This window comes from Lynx canadensis, chromosome C2, assembly GCF_007474595.2.
Source record: "Lynx canadensis isolate LIC74 chromosome C2, mLynCan4.pri.v2, whole genome shotgun sequence".
Lineage (NCBI taxonomy): Eukaryota > Metazoa > Chordata > Mammalia > Carnivora > Felidae > Lynx > Lynx canadensis.
In genome coordinates, this window is record NC_044311.2 from 139,975,783 (window position 1) to 140,002,472 (window position 26,690).

At 39.1% G+C, this 26,690-nt stretch overlaps 1 pseudogene; it reads left to right on the plus strand.

Annotated features, from left to right (window-relative positions):
- Positions 1-10,112: 10,112 nt before the first annotated feature.
- LOC115522940 lies at positions 10,113-10,625 on the plus strand (annotated as a pseudogene).
- Positions 10,626-26,690: the final 16,065 nt, after the last annotated feature.

Sequence of the window (26,690 nt, forward strand, 5' to 3'; positions counted from 1 at the left end):
CGCCTGGGTGGCGCAGTCGGTTAAGCGTCCGACTTCAGCCAGGTCACGATCTCGCGGTCCGTGGGTTCGAGCCCCGCGTCGGGCTCTGGGGCTGATGGCTCAGAGCCTGGAGCCTGTTTCTGATTCTGTGTCTCCCTCTCTCTCTGCCCTCGCCCGTTCATGCTCTGTCTCTCTCTGTCCCAAAAATAAATAAACGTTGAAAAAAAAAATAAAAAAAATAAAATTCCATAAAACACATAAGGGAGGGAAACAAAAATAATATAAAAACAGGGAGGGGGACAAAACAGAAGAGACTCACAAATATGGAGAACGAACTGAGGGTTACGGGAGGGGTTGTGGGAGAGGGGATGGGCTAATTGGATAAGGGGCACTAGGAATCTACTCCTGAAATCCTTGTTGCACTCTATGCTAATCTGGATGTCAATTTAAAAAATAAAAAAATAAAATAAAATAAAATTCCATAAAAGAAAATAGAGAATGGAGGAAGAAAGAGAAGGAAGGAGGGAAAAGGGGAAAGAGGGCAGAAGGGAAGTAGGAAACGACAGGGTAGGCAATGAGGGAAGGAGAGAGGGGAATAAAAAGTTCACATCTCGAGGGGCGCCTGGGTGGCGCAGTCGGTTAAGCGTCCGACTTCAGCCAGGTCACGATCTCACGGTCTGTGAGTTCGAGCCCCGCGTCAGGCTCTGGGCTGACGGCTCAGAGCCTGGAGCCTGTTTCCGATTCTGTGTCTCCCTCTCTCTCTGCCCCTCCCCCGTTCATGCTCTGTCTCTCTCTGTCCCAAAAATAAATAAACGTTGAAAAAAAAAATTTAAAAAAAAAAAAAAAAAAGTTCACATCTCGGGGCGCCTGGGTGGCGCAGTCGGTTTAAGCGTCCGACTTCAGCCAGGTCACGAACTTGCGGTCCGTGAGTTCGAGCCCCGCGTCAGGCTCTGGGCTGATGGCTCAGAGCCTGATTCCGATTCTGTGTCTCCCTCTCTCTCTGCCCCCCCCCAATTCATGCTCTGTCTCTCTCTGTCCCAAAAATAAATAAAAATTAAAAAAAAAAAAAAAACGTTGGGGGAAAAAAAAAAAGTTCACATCTCTAGAGGGCAGGTGGGTCGGGATGGGTGAATAGAAGTGTGCAATAGGGATCAAAAGTGCACCTGTTGTGATGAGTACTGGGTGATTAAAATAGAAAGAAGAGGGAGAAGAAGAAGGAGGTGGTGGGGGAGGAGGAGAAGGAGGAGGGGGAGGAGAAGAAAGGGCACAAGAAGCCTGTGTGGTACAACCAAGTTTCTAGTTCTTGGTCAGGCCATTGGTAGTATGAGTGTATTCCCTTTGTGAAAATTCATCTAACTGTATACTTGCGATTTGTGCACCTTTTTGCATGTGTGGTACTTCAACAAAAAGTTTTCTCAAAACAATGCTCAACAGAGAAAAGTAAAATATAATAGAAAATCACCCCCTTGGGGATTTTTCTATAGAAAAAAAAGTCACATCTCTAACCACACATGAATAGTAAGCAGAATGCTTTATTAATCACATAGAAAATTAGATCAATTAACATTACTTGTGATTTTTCCTGTGCAATTTGTTGATTCTGTCTGTGTTGACCATGGCCAGTGAAAAGCTCCTAGAATCTTTCTTTCTGTAATTTTTTGTTAATAAACCTAGGGAAAATTCAAGGTTATTTGGAACATTAAATAAAAGCTTTCTAACTCAAACATCCTAACTTTGAAAATCATCACATTCATGATTCTGCCAAACACTGTCAGAAGTTGGGATCTTTGTTTTCCTAATCTCATTCCAGGTGTGGTCTGATACAATTAGGAGGTTCTCTGGAGTCTGAATTTAAAACTTGTACTTCAGAGAAGGGCCTCGAGTTTGTAATCTGTTTACTTCTATAAAATAAATAGAATTTATTCATTCAGTCTTATTTCCTAGCAACAACAGGAAGTGCATTTAATATGCACCTTGCCCTCAGTAAGGTACTCCATACTCTTTATTATGTGAAAAATAATCATCATCTGTGTTTTGAAATATCCCATGTGAACTACAAATAAATAAAAGATAAAAATACAGATAAAATAAAAGATAAATATCTGTAAAGATACAGATAAAACAAAGCAGTAAGAAGTATATAAAGGACTAAAAGAATACAAGTTACCATTTCTTTCTGTAACTCTTCATACATTTTCAGGGAATTCATATTTGCAGGACTCTGGAGGAAAAACCAAAATGAGACAAAAGTTTTCTGGTTTCTTTTGAATGTCATAGATATGGATGTTGGGCAACAGACCTGGAGATGTGGTTTGGGTACAAGATGTTTATTAAAGAACAAAGTCTACAAAAGGAAGGGAGAAAAGGCAGGATTGTGTACAAGAAGTTACTCTGAGATCGAGGCTTTTCAATGATGGTCCATATGCTTTGTTTCTTCACCAAATAATAGACTGGAAATACTCTGAAGACATTGTTTTTAAAAAGTTCTAGTAGATCCCTAAAATGTTCTCTTCTATTCAGCTTTCATAAGTAATGTTTATAGAAAGTTTTGGCAATAAAAGAAACCTTCTTTCATGCTCACTAACAGTGAACCGTGACTGGTGGAGAAAGGTGCTAGAACGTGAACATTGGTGGTGGGTATGTCTTCTTGTACATACATTTTTTTCATTTGCCGAATTATCTAAAGTGGATATGTGCAACTCTTCAAACAGTTATAAATATATGATAAAAGTCCACACTGAAAGGAGTCCCACAGTGGTATGCAGGGCCAAAGGTAGGAGCTGAGGAGGTTAGGACAATTAGTGTTTATAAACAATGGTTTATTTGGTCGAGTGGAACCATAAATATTGTGTTTCTTTTATTTTACCAACATTCCTAAAATAAGAAGTTATTACCTTTATGGCAGGGTGATAGGGGAAACAAGTCCTCCAAGCTCATTCAGTGTTTAAAATAATACTAAAATATAAAGCAAAGACCCAAGTAGAGAGTTTAACCTTGGGAAGCTAAGACGCAGCTGAAAGAAGTAATGAACAACTGACCCCAGTGTGGGCCTCATGTGATTCAAGTTGCAGTAGGAGGAAGGCAAATCTCAAAGAGGGAGAAGAAACGATATTTGGGTGAGGGGATGGGCTGAGGTGCATAGACTAGTTAGACAGCCTTTCAGGGATTGTCAGGGCTTTTGAAAATGAAAATGCTTTTCTCTACTGGAGCACCTTTGAAAGAGACAAATAACAGTAACCTCTCTTCCATGAGGGGGCTTTCCAAGTGTATCGTATGAAAATTATAGCAAATGGCATCTGATGGAGAGTCCTGTTAACACTCCCCTCCCCCATGAGTCATTCAGGACATTCATCACACCCACAGACCCTTCACCAGCCCCACAATTTCCCCCCATCACACTGGTTTGTGAATGTGTGACTGAAGGCCTCCTGGAGCCTCTCCTCATCCCCTGAGCTGAAGCCTCTCAGAAACCACATTCAGCTCCAAGCACAGCCTTTGGCCTCAAGGACTCAGAGACTGTTCTTGGCAATCATAGAATTAGTCAACAGGAACTTGACCTTGTTGGGGGAGTTTTCCAGGCCTCACTTCATCTCTCAATTCCAGAGAGCTAATATGAGCGATACACAAACCTACACAAGTACTGCTGTAAAACCAAAAAGAAAGTCATAAATGTTGTAGAAAGCCTGAAGCCATTTCAACTGTCAAAAATATTCAAACTTTTCCATCAATATTCAGTTATATTCTGTCTCATTCAAGTCAAGCAGTTCACCTAAGAAAGAATCTGGACATGAATACATTCTACATCATAATACACAAGAGATAGAGATTAAATGGATTCTTTTTAGAACTTTAGAAATCTGCAACTAATTATTTCTATAATATATGCCAGTTTCAGAAAATTATGATGTCTAAAATCTCCTCTGAAATCTCCACTAAAAATCTATGTTATTACTTACATTTGAAATTTCAGATTGTTTATTCAATGTAATCTTTTAATAGTCTTACTTAGAATAAGTGTTCCATTAAAAAAAATTATCCTTTCAATTTCTGAATTTAAGTTTAATCATCTTATAATTATATTAAAATGTTCTAAAAGCATTTTAATCTAATATCTGATTTCATGGAGTCAATTTTTTTATTCGATACAAATTGAGTCTTCACTAATTTCAGGAAGAAAGATCTGTCTGTAATTTAGCCCTCAAAATAAAATTCAACTAGCTATAAGCCATTGGATGCCTGCCTGTGGGCAGATGGAATTTATTTATGAAGGAAGTTCAGTGGTCAAGCGTTAGAGACCTAAACAAGGGTATGAGATTTCTGATCACTGAAATGAAAAACTCATCAATTAAGGTATTACCTGAACTAAGGCATAGGGGAAGGAAGGGTTCTTTAGTGAGATTTAGGAAGACTTGTTCCGGAATATATAGTTTTCCAGAATAAGATTTGTGTCCTCTGGTGGGGATTTTGAGTGGTGGATACTTTAGCAGGGGAAAAGAAGTCAGTGGAGAAATGATAATGAAAACACTCCCACCTGGAGAATGCAGGGTGTGGGGGGTGTGAGTTCCACCACATGAGAGCTGAGAGTTTCTCCCAGGGTACCAACGCTTTTTGGTAGAGGAGGGGTGGAGAACGGCTCTTGGCATGTGATAAGTACCACCTAAGTGTCTATTGTTATTGTCAACAGGTCAGAACACAGGAGAAACGTGGTGAACAGCATAGGGCACATCACTCCAAGTGACACCACATCTATTCTAGCTAACTCTTCTAGCTATAGGGTGGGCCAACCTTGGAGCCAAGTATTAAAAAAAAAAAAGTGATTTACATGGTCATGGTTCGTTGCGTATCTTAACACAAAGCGAATTTAATTTTTAACAATCTTTTTTCACCGGATTTAAATTGTCACCGTTAACTGGATGAAGAGCATAAATGAAAGGGCATATGGGTTAACACGCATTCTCACTGAAGGGCATGATTCGGCTGAAGTCACACTTACTTCCTCTCATCTTGAGGTATCGCTGTAGACTCGGGTTGAGGGACTCCAAACCCCGGAGCCACAGCAAGAGCCCATGGGAAGACCTTGAATTTAGCAGGGAGAACAGAAGACCCTGAGGGTGCCGGAGGGTGAGAGCCAGAGATTGGAGAAAATAAGTAGGTTGGGCCAAGGATTTGCTCTTAAAGATAACCTCTGATTGAATCTGATTATCTGTGATGTGGCCATAACAGAGCAAGAATGATTTGCAATTAGAATCAAGATGCATGAAGTTCACTTTATGTTCACACTTCTTGGAATGATATTAAATATATTTATTGCTCTTTTCTCTCTACAAAAGGGCAAGGGACCTGTTTTTTATGAACCTGCTTAAAATATGTAAAAACCCAAGGCAGCTTTCTTGGTGTGGGAGTTGTTTTATGGCAATTGAATAAAGACAATCATTCCAGTGGAAATTCTGCACACAGGAAAGTTTGAAATATCTGAGGACATATGTAATATAAGACAAATGTGCTCTTAAATATTATGGTCCTCAAAATGGTGATGAGTTTTAAAAAGTTGAAGTAACATTTGTTCCTTCCTAGGGCTGGATTTATATTTGAATATTTTAATTACAGGTAAATAGACAAACTTTAGGAGGATTCTAAAACAGGACACTGGTCAATAACTTTTAGGAGTACTTGGAATTTGAAGAAAACAAAATAAGTCCTAGAGCTGAGAGGAAATGACAGACTCTCTAAAGGAGAACTATCAAGCTCTGGAAAATAAGCATTCTAAAGACGAATTCTGATTTATAATATGGTGTTTTATTGAGTTCAACATTTTATTATTTCAACAGTGAAAACAGTGTGGTGATTAGTGTTACGTCTCAACTTGACTGGGCCACGGGGTGCCTAGATATTTGGTCAAACATTATGCTGCATGTGTCCATAAGGGTGTTTTAAAGTGAGATTCATATTGGATTAGACTAAGTGAAGCAGGTCCATAATGTGGGTGGACCTCATCCAGTTAGTTGAAGACTTGAACAAAAAGCCTGGCTCTCAAACAAGCAAAAGAGAACTCCTCCCGCCCGACTGCTTTGAACCAAGATGACGGTTCTTTTCTTGCCTTCAGACTCCAACTAAAATGTCAGTTCTTCTTGGGTCTTGAGCCTAGAAACTTCAGATTTTTTTATTTCTCAGCCTCCATAATTTCATGAGCCAACTTCTTGTAAGGAAGAAACAAACACATTGGTTCCGTTTCTCTGGAGAGCCCTAATACAAACCAGGACTCCCACAATCCTGATGAGCACATTGAACATTCGTCCAGGTGAATTAGTCAGAGTAGGTGATCTAGCCCAATGCCTTACCTGTGCCAGCATTTAACTTATTTCTTGAATGCGTGAATGTATGAATGTTTGAATAAATAAAAACTTGAATGCATGAAGAAATAAATGATCGAATGTTAAAATGATCAAGTGAGTTCTAAGAATAAAAATGTGTGATTCTTCAATTATTCAGGACTGAGAATTTTTCAAAAACAAGCATTCAGATGACTAGCTTTTTTCCTGCCCAACATAAAGCAATGCCAATGACCCAGAGAAGTTTCTGGAAACTGAAGGCTGGCTATGTCCATGTGGCCCAAATATCCAGTTGAAAACTGATTACTGCAGGGTGACGGAGTGGCTCAGTCGGTTAAGCATCCAACTTCAGCTCAGGTCCTGATCTCACAGTTCCTGAGTTCAAGCCCCATATCAGGCTCTCTACTGTCAGTGTAAAGCCCGCTTCGGATCCTCTCTGTCTGCCCTCCCCCACTCATTCTCTCTCCCTCTCTCTTTCTCTCTCCCTCCCTCTCACTCTCTTTCTCTCTCTCTGTCTCTCTCCTCTCTCTCTCATCAATAAATAAACATTAAAAAAAGAAAACTGATCAGTGCTCTTTTACATTGTGCCAAGTAAGAGGTGGCCAGCATGTTGTCCACAATGAATGAGTTTCAGAGGCAACATTATTCAAAGCCTGTACCTTGTTAGGCAATTCACATTCTCTGCACTTTGCTGAAGCAGCGCTGATCGCTACTGCTTTCTTGCAACCTCTCAGCTCCTGCAACAGACACCCAACTCTTAAAATCTAAGAGGCTGAAACAAATGGAAAATTCAAACACACACAATCCAAAACCTTATCCATTCTATCATACCGAAAATCTGGGGGGGAAATGATATTCATTGTTCAAAAAATAAAATCAAAATCAAATAGAAAGTCACACCCCTTGTACTCTAACTCTATTAGAGTCAGTATTCATTTAAACCGCATTAGAAATGGGGATTTTTTAAGTTAATTGAAATTTACCTAAAAAGATTCAACTAAAAGTTATTGAACCCTAAATCCAGGTCTGTGATCTCATACTTGTTTTCTCAACTAATCTTTAAAACAATGCTTTAAGCAAGTTATTATTGATTTCATAATGAAACTGATATGGATTTAGTGGGATTAGTAATTTGCCCCTCTTCAGACGTAATAGGCATCAGGGCCCAAATCATCCTGGTCCCTTTACTCATGAAAATCTCAAGTCCATCATTCTGATTTTAAATATAATTGTACAGTAAGACCTGTAGTTAGCCACTCTGTGACGTTCTGCCAAGTGCAGCAATGATTTTGATTATTACAAACACTACCACAGACATGAAACTGACACCTGTTGAGAGACATTACAAGTAAGGTGGTTTGTAAGATTATGCCTGGAATTTTCTAATGCTCCTGATGAAAGCCCTGACACCTAGGATTCTTATTGTGTTATCCTACGTGAATGTGTCTGAACCGCAGGACTAATATCAGATACACTCAGGCAAGATTCAAGAGGTGTCCCTCATTTGTATATATCATGTATCTTAGTCAGGAAGAAAACAGAAAAATGGAATCCTAACCTTTTAAGATCTGTGCCTCCTTGAATTACTTCACTCAGTTTGAACAGAAGTGTGCTAGCAGTCATATCACTCTCTATCTTCTCCAGAAACAAAACCAGACCTTCACATACCCTGGCGTGACTTGTGTATTGCACACACATACACACATACAAACTCATTGCACAACCCTTCGTTATTCCACTAAGTGTGTTCTCTCCAAACTGGAAGACACTTGCAGAAATGTCATGCAGTGACTGACTTCTGAGTCTTTGTTAGCAAAACAATGAAATAAACCACAATTTCTGCCTCTGGCACCTCACCACATGGTGCTGGTGCAGTGCCTACCCATGAAATGCCAGATGGCCCAGAGACATCAATTGTTCAAGAATAACATCACACGCACTTTGAATAGTAGTATATTTTAACAACATACCTGCTGCTGTCATGGGGCAAGAAGTCCTACAGCTGTACTCGTCCTTGGGCTTTCGCAACTAGTACAGATCACAAACTTCTTTAGGAACTTTCCCAAAGGGTTGTATACCCTTAACTGTGAATCCTTCTACATAGCACTGGAGGTTTATGTCCAAAACCTAGAATATTAACTTGGACATTTAGAAAAGCAATCTTGAATACTTATGCCATGAGTCATCACCTTGCCAATCCCCAATTTCATTGTGCCGTGTTATTAAAAATGTTGATGCTAGAACATCAAATCCGACAGGTATCTCTGAGGGATGCCAGCTTTATCCTGAGGTTGGTGTGGAGAGGATATCTCGTAGAGAAACTGCCTGGGTAACAAAAGCAATTACAAACCCATGTAACACTCCTTAGATTCAAAAATGACATGAAATTCATCCTAATATTTTGCCAATGATACAAAGCACAGATCAGAAATTTATTTCCATGAAGGCATTGACTGAAACTGGGAATCTTCCAACCTGCTAATTGATTTTATATTGAATAAAGTTTTAAGTAAGGTAAAAAATAGTATATGCTATACTACTTAGCACAAACTGCCAAGAGTAATTTTATGCCCTTGGGAAGTGACCAAGAAACCTTGGGCAAAAATCGATACTGACTTTCCAAGACTCTTCCAACAGAACAGAGTCTGGATTAGGGTAATCTCCTTTGTAAAATGAACTATAATGAGCATCCAAAAATGTTGCCACTATAATCTCAGAATTGTGATCGTCAGACATTAACAACTAGTCTAAATTTTCATCAGGTGAGCTAAAGGAATTTGTACAGAATTTGTTTCCAAACAATGTGGATAAAGAATTCAGATGAATAAAAATGTGCTAAAAGTGAATTGCTGGAGGAGACTGATCAAATTTCAATAACCAATATAGGGCTTCTATCAATTTACTTTTTACAAGTTATGCAGCAAATTGTAAGGTAATGCAATGTATTGTCATTATCACAGGATGCTGAAATATGAATGGATTTTTCCTAAAGTTCCCACTTTCCCTTTTCCACTTGCTCACCTAATTCAGGCAAATAATCTGTCTATTCTAGTTATTTCCTCAGGATACAGGCGGACAGGGTAAGGCAGAAAACAGAAGCTTCCTATGAGTGCCTGGCTTATATTTGCCAAATCATAATGCCACAAAATGATATTTGAGGGGCAAAAAATGAATCTGGGGGAGGGAGCTATCAAAAATTATAAAGGGAGGGATCTTCCCTGAGTACTAGAAAAGTAATCTACTAGGCTGCGGGACAGCAGAAGAAAGAAAAAGTATGGTGGTTTAGAGATAGTATTGACTCTGCTCTCCATATTAGAACTTCATTGAGGAGGCAAGACCCTGAGGTGGTTTAGGAGACAGAGAACAAAGATGGCTATTTGCCCCTTCTCTTAGATCATAAACCCAAGGAAGTGATAAAGGCACAACTTAGTCATCAAGGCAAATGAAGCCATAGATACGTCCCAGGAGAAGTCCCTTACCAGGGAATAGCATAAAAGCTTGATGTTTCAGTTTTCAAGCCTGACATGAAAATACCAGAGAGATCCATTGGACCTGAGGCCCTCGATGGACAAGAATGAGAGTTGTCTCAAGAGTTTACTATATGGATCAGAGAGCAAAGACTAAATGGAACCATGGATTGGTCAGCAAATATTTCTGTGGATGGATGACTCAAAAACAAAATAGGTCATATAACATCTTGAAATTGCATACATCTCCCTGGAACTTAGACCCAAGCCAGGGAAAAGAGAGACAGTGTAGGTGTCTGATGGCCTCAGGAACTGAAGATTCAAAGAGGTCTTGCAGATGCTGCCCCCTGAGACCACCTGCGACCTCACTGTGTTCTTCAACACGGTGCTGGAGGGCGAGCCCTTGGGCCATGTCTCCTTTGAGCTGTTTGCAGACAGAGTTCCAACGACTTTTGAGAACTTTTGAGCTCTGAGCACTGGAGACGGAGAATTTGATTTAAAATCTCCTGCTTTCACAGGATTATTCTGGGACTTAGGTGCCAGGGTGGTGACTTCGCACACCACAATGGCACTCGCAGCAAGTCCATCTATAGGGAGAAATGTGACGATGAGAATTTCATCCTGAAGCATACAGGTCCTGGCATCTTGTCCATGGCAAATGCTAGACCCACACTAATGTGGGTCCCAGTTTTCCATCTGCACTGCCAAGATTGAGTGTTTGGATGGCAAGCATATGATCTTTGGCAAGGTGAAAGAGGGCAGGAATATTGTGGAAGCTGTGGAGACTTTTGGGCCCAGGAACGGCAAGACCAGGAAGAAGATCACCATTGATGACTACGGACAAACCTAATAATTTGACTTGTGTTTTATCTTAACTATCAGACTATCAGACCATTCCTTCTGTAGCACAGGAAAGCACCCCTTCACCCCCATCTACTTGAAATATTCCATAATCTTTGTGCTTTCACTGTAGTACTGTGGGTTCCATAGTTTCCTTACTCTCCTCCAGGTCTAGCTGTATTGCAGAGTTAGTTACGATTATAAATAAAAACTAAACAACAGCAACAACAACAAAAAAAAAATTCAAAGAAAAATTTAGTTGCTATATAGAAGAATCAAGTTATGTTTCTTACATTTCTGGATCATTCTGAACTAAGATTTATACCTGTTATAACAGATAATGTCATTAACACATATATCATGATTTACCATTTCTGAGTTAGCTTCCAAGTACCCTGATCTCCCACATTTTCCTAATATCGTGAACACAATGAACTTTAGATCCATCTAATTTGTCATCATTTGCCCTCATATATATTTTTAAGTTTCACATATTTGCTTACATTGTGCATTTCACTTTTTTTCTTTTTTCTCTCCAGTGGTTGTGAACACCTACTATGTGCAAACCATGATAGAGAAATAGCGTCTCTGCCATTCAAGTCCCATGTTCTATTATTTTACGTGAACTATCATTTATTGTACGTTAATCATAGTAGGAGCTTTACAAGAACTATCTCCTCTTCACAAACACAAAACGTGTGAGTTCAGCATCATGATCCCCTTTTTACAAACAGAAAGCAGAAGCTTCGAAAGGCTACATAACTTGCCTAAAGTCAAACTGATTGAACGTCAAGGAGATGAACTTCAAGCTCTCTTCTGTGTTTAAACCTCCAGCCCACATTGATCTCTAGCTTGCTACCACCTTTTGAAAGCATTGTCACCTCAATGTATAGTACCTAATTTTCTTTTCTCTTTTCTTCCCTTTCTCATCACACAACTAGTTCACAACAAAAGTTCTTTTTATAGGATGTCTTATTCTTATGCCATTATTTATGTTTTATATTTACCTTCTAAACCAAATTGGAAATAACCAAAGGTCATAGGTAAGGCCTCTTTTGGGGGAAACTTTTTCCCATATTTCTCACTTTTAAATAAATAGTCGTGTATTTTCAGCAATGTTTAATCTTGTGATCATCTTTCCTTTAAAAAAAAACAAAACCCTGATATTTCTTATTCTTCTTGTCCTCTGGATATTTATCCCATCTCTTTTCTTCTTTCTACACCCAAGATCCTTTAGAGTGTCTGCATTCTCTGTATTTTCTAGCTCACATCTTATTCACTCTCTACCCCACTGCCATCTGACTTCCTCTCCCACCAAGCCACCAAGAGCTCTTTGGAATGTCACCAATGAATTCCTTTATGCTAAATCTATTAAACACCTTTGGTCTTTATCTAATTGGCCATGTGGCACATAAATATAGCCAAGTAGGAAGAGTGACTTTCTGCCTTGAGCACTTTTTCAAACGTAAAACCTTTAAAGCATTTATTTCTGAGATAATATGTTCACATAACCAGGACAGTTGTTAAAACTGTGATGTAAATAAGTAGAGGCATCAGTGTGAAAGCCAGGGAACACACACAGAAAGAAGGGTCAAGGGCTTGCTCTTTTCTGAACAATGGAGTTCCCAATACCTAGCGGTGACAGCCACTCAAGACTCTGCACTGATATGAGACCGTGGAATCCTCCTCCTAAACAGTGTCTTCCCTTGGACTTTGGGAACCTGAAGGCTTCCTCATGTACCATTCCCACTGCCTGAACCTCTAGCATCCTGGCTAATTTCTACTCATGCTTCAAGACTTCACTTAAACATCTCCTCATCATAGAAGCCTTCCATGATTCTCCAGGATTCATTAAACTCCCTTTGCTTTAGACAACTTTACAACTTCTTCCATAACCCTCATCACAGCTGTAATTACTCACTGAATATCTGTCTCTGCTAACTGTGATCTTCAGGAGGACAGATGGTCGTGTTCACTCTCATAGCCCCCAAGGCCCAACAGAGTGTCTGGCACATCAAAAGTGCTTGACAACTATTCCCTGAATTGAACTGAAATGAATTTTTTTTTAAATTGACTTTCTAATCATATTTTAGTAGATACATTTGTGACATGGGGAGCATTGAAGGAAAAAGGTTATTACAGTACTAAAATGTCTAGAATAACTATCAAAATGGAATAGCTGAAGAACCTGAGAATATTGAACCTACAAAAGAAAACATCTTTTGAAGCCCATCATATGGAAGAGAGCCTAGAATTACTCCCTATGGCCAAACTAGAACATAGAGGAACACTTCAGCTTAGTATGAGGAAAGACTCTCCAACAATTGAAGCTAGAGGGGGAAAAAAAAGTCATGCCTCAAAGTGGGAGCAGTTCTCTTCTCCTACTGTAGTTTAGACAGACATGATCCTTAGAAGGGATTTCCTCACTGGACAGGTAGTTGGAGGATATGAGTCCTGAAGACATTTCCACACTCTCATGTTTCCTTTGTAACTGAAAGAAAAATAAAATGATATAACAACCCTCTTCCCCTTAAACCATTCTAAGTTTAAAGGGGGGAAAGTTGCATAAAGCAGAGAAAAGGTGGACATAAACTCTTCAAAAAAATTGTGTTTAATACACACTGTTGTTATGATTTATTTTTCCCCCAGGTATTTTAAACTTGTTCTAATGCTATTTTCATGTTCAATTCATTTTTAGTTGAGGTTTGTTTGGTTGATTGGTTGGTTTATTTGTTTCTTAGTATCTATGAATACATTACCCATGCAAAGAACTTCTTGTACTTTGCCCTTTATTCTGAATTCTGTATCCCAAGTTTGTGGTTCAACAAGGAGCAATTGCTCAACAAACATGAAAATGATGATTGCTTATTGTTGGTATTTAATACAATTATTCAAAAATTTAATAAACACTTTTATAGAAGCTCAAAATTTCCAGTCAGTACACATCCCTTGAGACATGGCTGGTAGCAAGAAGTAGCTTGTCCAAGACATTTCAGAGGGGGGAAATTATTTTTGAAAGAAAATCATGAAGCCATAATATTAGTTTAATTAATATTAGGGTTTGATATTAGGGTTCTAAGGTTAAACACACTTTCTTCATTAGGAACCATTTTATTTCACGTACTTTCTGCCTCATCTTTCTTGACTCTCAATGCCAGGAAAAAACAGATGGCAAATATGGAGACATTTGGAATTAAAAATAATTATGCAAGTAATTCTCTAACAAGACAGCGACAGTATTTAAGTGGAGATTTTTTTCATTTACACGATTATTTCCAATATTATTTAGTCTTTCTCTACTATTCAGCAATATAACACACATACAACAGTTTCCTTACGAAGAGAATGAAACTTTTTTCTCTCGAGAAAACAGTTGTTTTGGGCAATTCAAATACGCCCATTTAAAAATAAAATCACTAAATGATAAATTTATATTTGACTTGAACAAATATTAGAACATGTCAAATTATAGCATAATTGAGATTGTTTTTATCCCTGTTAGTATTCGTTCTCCATCCTACAGAGAATTTTTATTCAGTTTCTCAACAGAGTACAGACGTAGACTAGACACTGGGAAGGACCTAGTAGAAGCACATGAGAAGATACGTACATAAGGATATCAGGATGGAGCCGGGTATTGGGTTTGGAACATGGTAGTGTCTGGGCAGGAGGAGGCACACCTCTTACACAGCCAGATACTGCTCGGAGTGGTTCAGCATTAAGACCAAAACAGATAACCACAAATGAGAGTCTCAGGAGAGCCCACTGAGCCTCTAAAACCTCAAAGTTACTCTATCTTGACATCGGAGATATTTCTACTTCTGGAAAAAATGGAGCTGGAGTAGTTTCCCCAGCATAAGTTTCCTTATGCTAACTAGAGCATAAACAAACAAACAAACAAACTGAGACATTATACATAAAACCAATGTAAGAAGATCCTGAAAGCTACAGAGAACAAAGAAGTCTGGCTAGAGATTTTGAGAACCATGGAAAGACACAGTGGTAAGTTCTCTAGGTTTTTGGGTTTGGGGTTTTGTGTTTTCTTTGCTTCAGGTATTCCAGACTGCTTTCTGGATAAGCCAGGAATTCAGAAACACCAATAGCTACCAAAAAAAAAAAAAAAAAAAAAAAAAAGCTACAGTAAACCTGCTCCCATTATCCAAAGGAACAGCACAGCTAGACAGAAAACTTATGTAAAATAAGCATCCTAATCCAGCTAAATACCACAGAGAAAACTGTGCCCCCCCCAACCGTACTCTTACCAGCAAAGTCCAAGTAGGGTACACAGCCGTCCACCATTGCCAGGCTATAATGAAGTGCCCCAACCCTTCCACTAGACTGGTATCAAAGGAGACCCAAATGACGACAGGGCTCTTCACTATGCCAGGTCCCATCCGCCACCCAACCCCATCCCGTTAGTGTCACTGGGGAGGCTAGATTTCCATCCCTGCCCCTCCCTCACCCCACTGGGCGGTGTCAGAGGTGGCCTAGAAAAAAATCAAAACTTTGATCACTGCCTAGTGTAAGAAGGACCTCTTCAGCCCCACGGTGTTGGTGGAGGCCATGTGAGGAGCAGTAACAAGGCACTCCCGCCCGCCTCCAAGCCAGAGTAGTATCAGCAGAGACCTAGCAAGAAGCCTGACCTTCCACCCACACCTACACCCAGCAATAATGAGGATCACCTCTTCTCCAGCTGTCAGTGAGAAATGTGGACTTCCATCCCTCCTGGCAGTCACGAGGCAGTGCCCTTCTTCACCTACCAGATCTGAGTCAGGGGAGGCCGACTATCACAGAAGTTTTACATAAGATCCAGACATCTATATTTTCATCAAAAACCACTCAGCCTATCAGGAACCAGGAAAATCTCAGCACGAATCAGAAAACGTAACCAACAAACACCAACACCCAGATGACACAGAGGTTAGGAATACCTGACAATGGAGGTGTCTGGGCGGCTCAGTGAGTTGAGCATCCGACTCTTGATTTTGGCTCGGGTCGTTATCCCAGGGTCATGAGATCTAGCCCCATGTTGAGCTCTGTGCTGAGCATGGCCTACTTGGGATTCTCTCTCTCTCTCCCTCTGCCCCTCTGCCTCGCTCACGCTCTCTCTCTCTCTCTCTCTCTCTCTCTCTCTCCTTAAAATAAATAAATAAATAAATAAATAAATAAATAAATAAATAAATATCTGACAATGATTTTTAAAGCAGCAACCCAACAAACATGCTCCAGCAAACAATTATACACATGACTGAAATAAATTAAAAAAATGGAAAGTCTCAGCAAAGAAAATATAAAGAAGAATAAAATGGAAATTTTAGAATTGAAAAATGTAATACAAAAACAAACAAAAAACTTAATGGATGGTCTCAATAGCAGAATGGAAAGGATAGAGTGAAGAATCAATGAAGTTGAAGAAGAACAATGGAAATTTTCCAGTCTGAAAACAGAAAACTGAAGGACTGGGGCAGGGGAAGGGGAGGGGAGACACCTCAGGGACCTGTGGAACTATAACAAAATATCCAACTTATGTGTCATTGGAGTCCCAGAAAGGAGCGAGAAAGAGAATGGGACTGGAAATGTACTCAGAAAAAGAACATGAAGAAATGAATAACACCATTAAGTTAGCACCAACAGCTCTCTGCTTTCCCCACCTCACCCATCCTTAGAAACTAGAGTCTGGCTTACTGAATTTTGGGAAAACAATTTTGGCTTCATGATGCAGCACTAGAAGGCAGTCAATGTAGCATCCCAAGCCCAATTCAAAGATATATATTTTGGCAGAAGTTGTAAAAACTTCTTTTCTATCTCTCTTACTTCTGGTCCTTCCCCATGATGTGAACCTGAGACATCCTCTAGAGCTACAGTATAGGTCTCTCAATGGGACCACAGCCCATATTAGGCAGTTGGGGCTGGATTTGGCCATGAGGAGGGGCAGATAGCGTAAATTCTGACCCTTGGATTTTCTATTCACAAAGGGAAGGGTAACAAAGTCTACTCCTGTCCTGCTTCCTTTAACAAAAGCCCCTGGTCACAGAGCTATGAGTAATGCTTTGACCCTGAAACCACCTAAGAATTTGATCTTTAAGCAGTTAAAGAAAAGCTGTGATTTTCAAAATTTCTAACAATTCTTGGATTGCTAAATATGTATTGCAAACTGGCATTTTGTTTGAGAGGATATATTGGGACTTCAAAAGGCAAAGTCTGGGGCAGACTGGAATAAGGAGGTTGAAAAACAGAAGCTAAATTCTTCCATTGAACGAATTATCAGTACATTTTACATGTAGTTACAATGTCTATTTTGAAAAGGTTTTCTTTGAAATGGGTGGGAGGTGAATTTGGAACTAGGAGAAAGATGAGGGGGGGAAAGACCCTAGAGTGAGAGAATGGACCCACAAAAATGGCAGCAGGCCAGTGGCCCAAAAGAAAATATGAGCAGAAATGGCCGATGAACTTGAGATAAGGTTATTCACTTACTCGAACTTAGGTTGTTTACTGATTTGTGCTGTAATTCCTTGCCACTTTCACCAAGCCTTCATGCAAAGTTCTCTGTAGCAGGTCTGGGCTGGTGCTACAAAAGAGGAATAGAGGGCAGGTGACTGTGGCTTAGAATGCATTGGTGTGGGCAGGAGACAGGTACAGCAGGATGGCAGATACGGAGTGAATTAAAGGGAGACAGGAACAGCCAATGGGAGGATATATGAGCTGAGAGCATCTTGTACGCATTCTCCTCCACTCCCCTATCCAGGGAAATAAGAGACAAGGTATTAGACTGACTGCATCATTTAGTGCCTTTGTGCAGGAGGGGTTCAGTTATTGAATTTGTATTTGAAAGGACAGAGTAACCCCAGAAGGCTGAAGGTTTTGGGAACGCTCAGCTCATACATTCTTCTTCCTGAGGATTCTTTAAATCTTGCAACTCGTAGCATCTACCGTTGGTCATTATAAAGGTTTCCAAGTAGAGCTGGGCAAGCTTATCCCTTGAGCTATTACCTGGGTCTGTACATGTTTCCTATCCAGGGTTCCCTGACACCCAATAAGACAAATATTAAAATGATATAAATCTTACACAGCAATTAGAAGATAGATGTTCTAAAACAAAAAGTATCGGTCAAGTTGTCCATGGCTGGACTTAATTACAAATAAGGGAAGTGTGTGTCTGCTTGTAGAGAAATTGTGTTGGGTATTATGTGGAAATCTGGAGCAGAAAAGCCCCGGCCACTTAGTGCTTAGTGACCTCTGCTACTTATGCTGGTGTCTTGATTTGAGTCTTGGTGAAGGATTGCTCCCAGGGACAGGTATCCCTGCCACCCTGTCTGTATTTCTCTGAGCCCGTTCCCAGGAAAACAAGACACACCTGCCAGCAGATGAGTCTGGACTCCCAGGGTATGTCACTCAAAGCTGGGCTGAAATCAGAGGTGGGCTAAGAGGAAGAAATGCAGGCTACCAAGAGCCGCTGCCACACTCCGTGCCCAAAGCAGGCCACCCTAGGACATGCCGTGTCCTTTCCAGCTCCCGCCACAACCTTGCTACTGACGGCCCAAGAGTGAACTTCAGTTCCCTGTCCCTCCCAAAGTAAAGCTTTTCCACTGACTGAACCAACTAGGTGCTCCAAAGAGATCATTTCTAATCACATGGTAAAGACAACTGAAGAACTACAAACGAGGTCACAGAAGGTACGGAGAAGGCAGCAATGGTTTCCTCAGCCCCGCCGAGAGTGGGACAGTGGTCAGTGACATTCTCCTGAAGGGGGCATTGTAGGTGCATGCAATAGCTGGGACACACACACACACACACACACACACACACACCCCAGCATGCTGTGTACTTCTGTGTCTCTTATTTGGTCCTTCCAACCTTTACATCTGATAATAGTGCATTAAGCTTTTCCTTCATAACAATATCTTTATGTATACGAACTTTTTCATGTTCATCCTATGAAGACAAGTTACTTCTGGCTTTATTTGTTTTTTATTTTGGCTGCTTTGTTTTCCAGTTTGGGGTTTTTTTTTTACTTCTCTACCCCCAGTACAAACCTATTGAAACTCCCAATAGTTGGTGAATTATTTAAAGAATGAGTGAATGAGTGATATTTATAATCTCCTTAAATTCTATAATCTATAAGGAGACTCAGAGAGGTCTGTAGTAGACGAGGCACAGGCTCATCAATTAAGGGCAAACAAGAAAATCAGGAGGCATACTTAGCACTGTATCTTTAAGACATTTGGTTATTTACCTTCCCTGAAAGAGTAGATAATGTTGCAGGAAAAGTTGTTCATTTTCAAAATCTAGAAAGTATAAGATTCAAATGCTCTATAAAACAAACTGAGGGTTGCTGGAGGGGTGTTGGGTAGGCAAATGGGCTAAATGGGCAATGGGCATTAAGGAGGGCACTTGTTGGGATGAGCACTGGGTGTTGTATGTAAGTGATGAATCACTAAATTCTACTCCTGAAACCATTATTACACTATATGTTAACCAACTTGGATTTAAATAAAATTTAAATAAATAAATGGTCTGTTGGAGTTATTTGGATATTTATGGATATTAAGGCTCTCTGCATCACAAACATCATCTCTGTATAGATATAGAGGGAAATTCGGGGGTTCAGTGGTCCTGTATAAGTTAGTAAGAGTCTCTTCACTACTATGTGTCTGGAGTTCTTACTGACTACAAGTGTTTTATGGGGTGGGTGGTGGGCACGTCCTTCTAACCAGCACCTTTGTGCACTGCTCCGTGGTGTTGGCTGTTAATTGAACCTGACCTTGGCAAATACATGGACAGCACAGTAGCTTGTCTCAATTCTCAATTCAGCAACAGTCATGTGTAGTAAGGTTAGATATTTGGTTTTCACTTTTAATTTGGCATATTTTGTTAAGTTTAATTTTTATGTGTAGATTACTATTTAATTTGAATACCAACTAATATGTGATGTACTTATCCAAAGGAATAATCCTTGGACAAATTTTTCAATCATTTTTGTAGAATTAGTGATAGATCAGTTCAGGTACATCTATACTTAAGAGGCCTGGGTTTGGTTATGACTTACAGTAGAAAGTTACAAAATAGTATATAAGTTTAGGAAAGCAGTCTACTTTTAGGGAGCAAATTAAAGCTAGCCGATCCATCTAGAATAGTCAGTTTGAAAATTTTATTCTTTCCACAAACACTTACTGAGTACCTCCTATGGACCAAACATTGTGCTACATAATAATCCCAAACATCAAGGAACTCACAGGTAAACAGGCTATTTATATTAAATTACAGTGAAAAAACCTCAAAATTCATACTAGGCATAGGAGCATGCTGGCATCGATCAGCAATCAGTATGAAACAAATTTTTAATTCAAGAGTTAAACTAGAGAAGAAGAAAAGCAATGTCTGAGTTTATTAACATGTCACATACCTACCGGCATCAGAAATGAGGTCAGTTTCATGCCCTAATAGCTAAAATTTTAAAAATTAGAAAAGCAGGAGCACCTGGGTGGCTCAGTCAGTAGTGTCTGACTTTGGTTCAGGTCATGCACTCATGGTTCGTGAGTTCAAGCCCCACATTGGGCTCTGCACTGGTGGTGCAAAGCCTGTTTGGGATTCTCTCGCGCCCTCTCTCTGCCCCTTCCCCACTTGTGTTCTCTCTCTCTCTCAAAATAAATTTAAAATTTAATAAATTTAATAAAATTTAATAATAATAAATTTTAATAAATTTTAAAATTCTCTAAAAGTTAGAAAAAGAATTACTCTGGGAAATTGATTTTCTTGTATGAAAATAAGAGTATTAATAGATATTTCAATATGAAGAGAATGGTTTCAAATTTTAAATGTGTCTATCTTGGTACTGTCCCTTTAACTAGTCTTTTTCATTATTTTATGGCAAAATTTTTGAATAGATTTCATTTAGACCACTTTAAAACCTTTCAGAGGATGATTCTGGTCGAATTCATTGATCTGATATTATTACAAATAATTATCTTAATTTTACCGAATCCTTTTTAGCAACAGAGTGATCATCTTGCCAGCTAGATGAAGGAAAACACAAAAATCAAATCTAAAGAATAAACTGAGTTAAAAGTTTGTGACTAGAGTTTATTCATGTGTTAAACATAGCTGTAGAATTTTTTAAATTATTATAAGAAATATCCTAATCCCACCAAACACCTCTTTTTTCTCTTCTATCTTTCCCTTTCTCTCTCTCTCTCTCTCATTGTCTTTCTTTCTCCCTCTCTGTCTCATTCACTCTTACACACCCACACACTACACATAATCATATTGAGTCCTATAATCAATGGCCCATGAAACTTTTATTCTTTGTTACTTCTCTTTTTCACTTTTTAGAAAAGGAATATGATGGTATCTGTTTCTACATAACATAGCCAGTGGAAATTTGAAGCAAATTCCTAGATATCTGTCCATAGTATGCACATTTTTAAGTGTCAAGAAAATTGAAGAGTGTGTTGCCTTTATATTCTCAACTACTCAAATTTTATCTTCACTGTACTTATACAAACATTCACACATGACTAAAAAGAAACATTTCTAGTCTTTCTCTTCAGTTATACTGAGCATACATTTTATTGTGAAACCACTGGAGAAAAAAGGGAATATTCTCCAGTTGTTGACCCCCAAATCAAGTTCACTTTGCAAGAAAACCATTCCATATTTGTTCCTAAGGTAATAAAGTTCCTCATGTCCAAATGACATACGGGGTGGGGGTGGGGGTGGGGGGAACATGTAATTGCCAGGAAGAACTAAAACTTTTTTCAAAACTTTTCTGGGTTCTCTCATTTCTACTTAGAAAGTCACTGAAGTGAGAAGACCTCAAATAAGGAAATTCCCCTCTGATTGTAACTTACACTGGGTCAGAGAAGCCTAGAGAGGGAGGGACACGACCTAGGAGGTTATCAGTTACATAGCAGTCAGTGTCCTCCCTATGTAGAAAATATCCTTCAGACCTGACAAATCCCTATGGAATTCATGTGTCATATAAAAATGCCATAGAAATTCTCTTTTCCTTTGCCCTTCCTATCCTAGCTTCATGGAATCAATCTATTTCCAACCAAGTCATTTTCTTCTACATTCTCATAAACCTAACTATAAAAGGAGAAACCAACCTATTGTTCATTTCTGTGCTGATTTACAAACCTCTAAAGCTTTTACATTTTTTTTTAAAGAAAAGGAATAGATCTTTGAAGGTACACAGAGTGTAACAATAAAAGAGAGAGAGAGAAAGAGAGAAAGCAGACAGGATACAAGGAAAGTACAACTGGAATAAAAAATCTCTTCTTAAAAAGAATGGACCTACCTACAAACCCATTCTTTCTGCAGTTGTTTGAAGATTACCCCATGAACTGAAAGGGGCGAACACAGGGGATTCATGAAAGTGAGGGAAAATATTAAAAGAAGGTTGTGTCCATTTTCTTTTGGGTCTCCCATCTTCTAAGTCTCAGCTACCACCTAAACATAAATCACAAAACCGTTAAGCATAATCTTGGCAGCAGACTGCCCTCACCATGCACAAGTGGAGCTCCCACTGGCCATCTCCTTCTCCAGGAGCCAAATTTATTTAAAATAAGTTTCAGACTCTCCAAGTTTTGCCTCTTAGTCTTGAATTCCTTTCTCTTTCCAGTAGCATAAAGGCAACAAGAGAAATGAGATGATGGGGGGCGCCTGGGTGCCTCAGTCGGTTGGGCGTCCGACTTCGGCTCAGGTCACGATCTCACGGCTGGTGGGTCCGAGCCCCGCATCGGGCTCTGTGCCGACAGCTCGGAGCCTGGAGGCTGCTTCGGATTCTGTGTCTCCCTCTCTACCACTACCCCATTCTCGCTCTGGTTCTCTCTCCCTCAAAAATAGATAAACATTTTAAAAAGTTAAAAAAAAAAAAAAAGAAAAGAAAAAAAGAAAGAAAGAAAGAAATAGGATGATGGGTTCAAAAGCCAGAAGCAAGTTTTCCCAGAACCGCAAACTCCATGGATCCCACAATCCCTAAAATATTAACCCACATCTTGTGATTCCTGCAAATGCCTCGCATCTTGAAATAAGGCCTGGGTGAGGATGAAAGAGAAGAATTTAGCAAGGTCACGTTCGGTCACATCAGCATGCACGTTACTGGTGGCACCAATCACTAGCACTCTATCCCATAGGTGCTATTTAATACAAATCTGTTTGATAGAATAAAGGGAGTGAGTAAATGAAGGCACAGCAGCAACACATCAGATAAATGGGCACCTGGTGCCAGAAACAGGCCATCCCGGAGGCACGTTTCTTTTGGACAGACTCCCATAAAATACTGATGTTGTCTACTTGTCAACGTTGTTAATTTACCCACCTTTGGCCTTCATCTCTTAGCTTGCAAAATTCCCACAAGACTTTATTAGTATTTTTATTTTTCCCTTTCTCCGACTTCAACTTTTTCTCATTATTAAGCAACTTAGGATATTTTCTGATCGAAATTCTCCCTTTGAATTGTAATCAAGAAAAACTGAGGCGCAAAAATAAAAGTCACTTGCTAAGCCCTGCAGTGACTCAGCTGCTAAAAAGAATTCAAATTGAGCTTTCAGTATTCTACCATATAGCCCCAAATAGTATCATATTTATTATTTGACCACCACCAAGAGGCTTTCCATATGGCCTTGTCCAGAATAGAATCTTAGTCATTTTTCAACCAGACAATACATAAGCAAGTCTATGTACTTTCTGAGATTGGCATAGGTATACTAGTTAGAAATACGAGAAATAGTCCTTTTGTTCAAATCAATAAAAAATCGCTTCCTTTTTGCATGGATTTGTATCAAGGAGGTTGTCTTGTTTATTTTTATTTTACTAAATCTATGCTTATTTGAGATTTAGTTTGGATCTTTTCAAATAAAAAACATGAAAGTTGAGGAAAGCTTTGCTCAATACCACACAAAACAAAATATTTTTTCAACATAAGACTTGCCACCCTTGGATTTTTTTTAATTAACTACACAAACCAGATTGTAGTGGATTTTAATTAAAGTAATTATATTGAGAATTAATTGCAGTCTCCAAATTGTGAGTCAGAAAATGTTTGCTAAATATCCCATTTTAATGTTCCAGAAAAAAAAAAATCCCTACTCATTTCCTAACCAGGGTTATGTAGAAACATATGACATTAAATTCTAGTGGCAAATAATTTTTAAAAAGAGGAAACATGTTTGTTTAGTGTGTTTGTTTTATATGATCCTCAATATTTAATACACTTAAATCTCATATTCTAATTATGCCTTTTAATATTATTAAATAAACTTAGCTTGACAACAAACACAAATTCCTAAATAAGTATTAGACCACTCTAGATGTAAAACAATTTCTTTTCTGAGGTTTACCTATGTTTCGTGTTTGATCTGCCACACTGACATTTGTAAAAAGTAGAAGCAGTAATTAACAAGTACTTAAGTTTGACACAAGAAATATCAATCTGAGTACTGCTCTCTGAGTACATGTAAGCTATGTATAATAGCGGTTTTCACAGAGTTAAGACAGATCCTAATCTGAATGGGACAGCCTAAAAGAAACATAGAAAAGGGAGAGATCTTTATTGGCTGGAAAGTAGCAGAGCCCCAAAGAAGCGTGACAGTTGAGCTTACCTGCTGAAGGATGCGAAGATAGCAGTGGTTCTAAATGTTTGGAAATATGAAGGTGGAACACAAGTTAAAAACTCGGAGCACAAGTGTAGACTTGATGTCTCTCATCATGAAGGTTATAATATAAACTCTCAGCAGATCTAAGTCTGGAGAAATTAGTGTATCAAAAAGAAGAGAAGGCTAACGTGTAATTCTTGAGAAATTCCGATGACCAGGATGTGGGAGGGAAAAGAAGAAAAGAGTGAGGATGTTGTGGTGACACAGAAAAGAAAGGGAAGAGATTTTTCAAAGAAAGGATTCTCAACAGAATCATATGCAGCTGAATAACTCCAGAGGGTGATAATTTAAAAGGTCATTGATTTTCACTGGAAACAGGTCACTGCTTATGACCTTCCCATAAGCAGAGTCAGGAGGCTAAAATTCCCTTTCAAAGTTTACAAACAAAACAGATCATGGAAAAGTGAAGGTGAGTGTAGACTGTGTTGAAGAGTTGGTAATGAAAAGGAAGAAAATAAATTTAAAATGTATTCAATAGGCATCAGGATCCAAAGAAAAAAGTTGGTTTAAAGTAGTTGGCCTCTAAGTATAACCAATGTCAAGAAAAAAAATTTGTAAAGAAGAAAGGAAGGATAGAAGGATGGAAGGAAGGAAGGAAGGAAGGAAGGAAGGAAGGAAGGAAAGAAGGAAGGAAAAGAAAGTAGGTTGAGGACCCTACGGAGGTTGGGGAGCAATGTCTGAAAAGCCTCAATCTGGGATGGGTTCCAGGCAGAGAAGAAAAGTTAACTAGAATAGAAATAATAGTGGTTTAACATTTATTGAGGAGTGTCATGTGCAAAGCACTCTCTTAAATGCTCAATGTTTATTATCTTTTAAATACTTAAAAAATCTTAAGAGGTAGATATTATCATTCTCACTTCACCTACGAGGAAATGGGAACTAAAATAAATTAAGTAACCTGCACAAGATCACCCAGAATATATGAGGCAGTGTCCAAACACACACTTATCTGACTTAAAGCTCAACCATTAAAAGCTTTTATTTCTGATTCATTGCCCAGTGTCAGAAGCTATAAAAGCACAGTCTCACTCAGCATGATTGGTAGAAGTTATAGTCTGTTTCTTTTCTTTTTTGTTTTTTGTTTTTTTGGTAGGCTTTATATTCTTAAAACTAATCTACACATTCATATAATTTGGGCCTGCACAACTTCTGAGGCTGAAAATACAGTTTCTCCATACAGCATTTGCTATATAGATTATATACGGGGAGGCTCTGAAGGTGGAAAAGGAGAAACCCTTATTCCTGCGACAGTCTCCTTCCAAGGAGCAATTCCTTGATGTCCGTGAGTGGGGTGCACAAATAGAATACATAAAGTTGATTTCAGTAATTTTACTTCAGGAAGCCAAAAGAAATTCCTTTCTACCATGCTCCCTCTTTGCAGATAGCAGAATGGTGTGCAACCCTAAGCTAGCCCCTCTTTCTCTAGCCATCTCTAACCACACTAAACCCTATCCCAGGGAAGAGAGTGATGGACGAGAGTTTTCATTAAAGTGAACAGAAATGTTACTTCAATCATCCCTCTGTTGCTAAATTCAAATGATGCTTTTCAATCTTTTCTCACTTCTCTGTAGAATTTGAAATTGTTCCCCAAATACCCCTTTTGGAATTTCTAATGTGCTTTTGTTTTATGGATTATAGTCAGCCCTGGATTACTTGTGACCTCCTGGGTTTTCCTTCTTTTTACTTTTCACAGGCTCCCCTTCCTCTACCCATCCTTTGAATATTGGAGTTTCTACTACCCATCCTCTTTTTTCTCTTTCTTCATCCTATCCCTTAAAAATCTCATCCTCTCTAATGACGTGAATTACTACCTTGATGCCAATAAGTTCCAAAGCATAGGCTCAACTTGGGCCTCTCTGCAGAGTTCCAGATCCATTTGTACAACTCTAAGCCTCCCCACCTGGGTGCTCGGGAGAGGTGGCCCAACATTTGAAACTAGAAAGTTCCAAAATGGCTCTAGAGCCAAAGCATAAAAGACTCTTAAAAACTGAGAACAAACTGAGGGTTGATGGGGGGTGGGAGGGAGGGGAGGGTGGGTGATGGGCATTGAGGAGGGCATCTTTTGGGATGAGCACTGGGTGTTGTATGGAAACTAATTTGACAATAAATTTCATATAATAAAAAAAAATGGCTCTACACCCCCCACTGACATCTGGTACCAGGGATAACACATTAAAAAGATGAAGATATCTGCTCTAAATAACTGAAAAATCATGTAGGTCAACCTGATCTCCTTATCCATAGATAAGGAAAGTCAAGATATTAGAGAGATATGATGAATGGAAAGAAGAAAGAAAGAAAGAAAGAAAGAAAGAAAGAAAGAAAGAAGCAGAGAGAGAGAGAAGGAAGTAAGGGAGGGAGGAAGGAAGGAAGAAGGAAGGAAGGAAGGAAGGAAGGAAGGAAGGAAGGAAGGAAGGAAG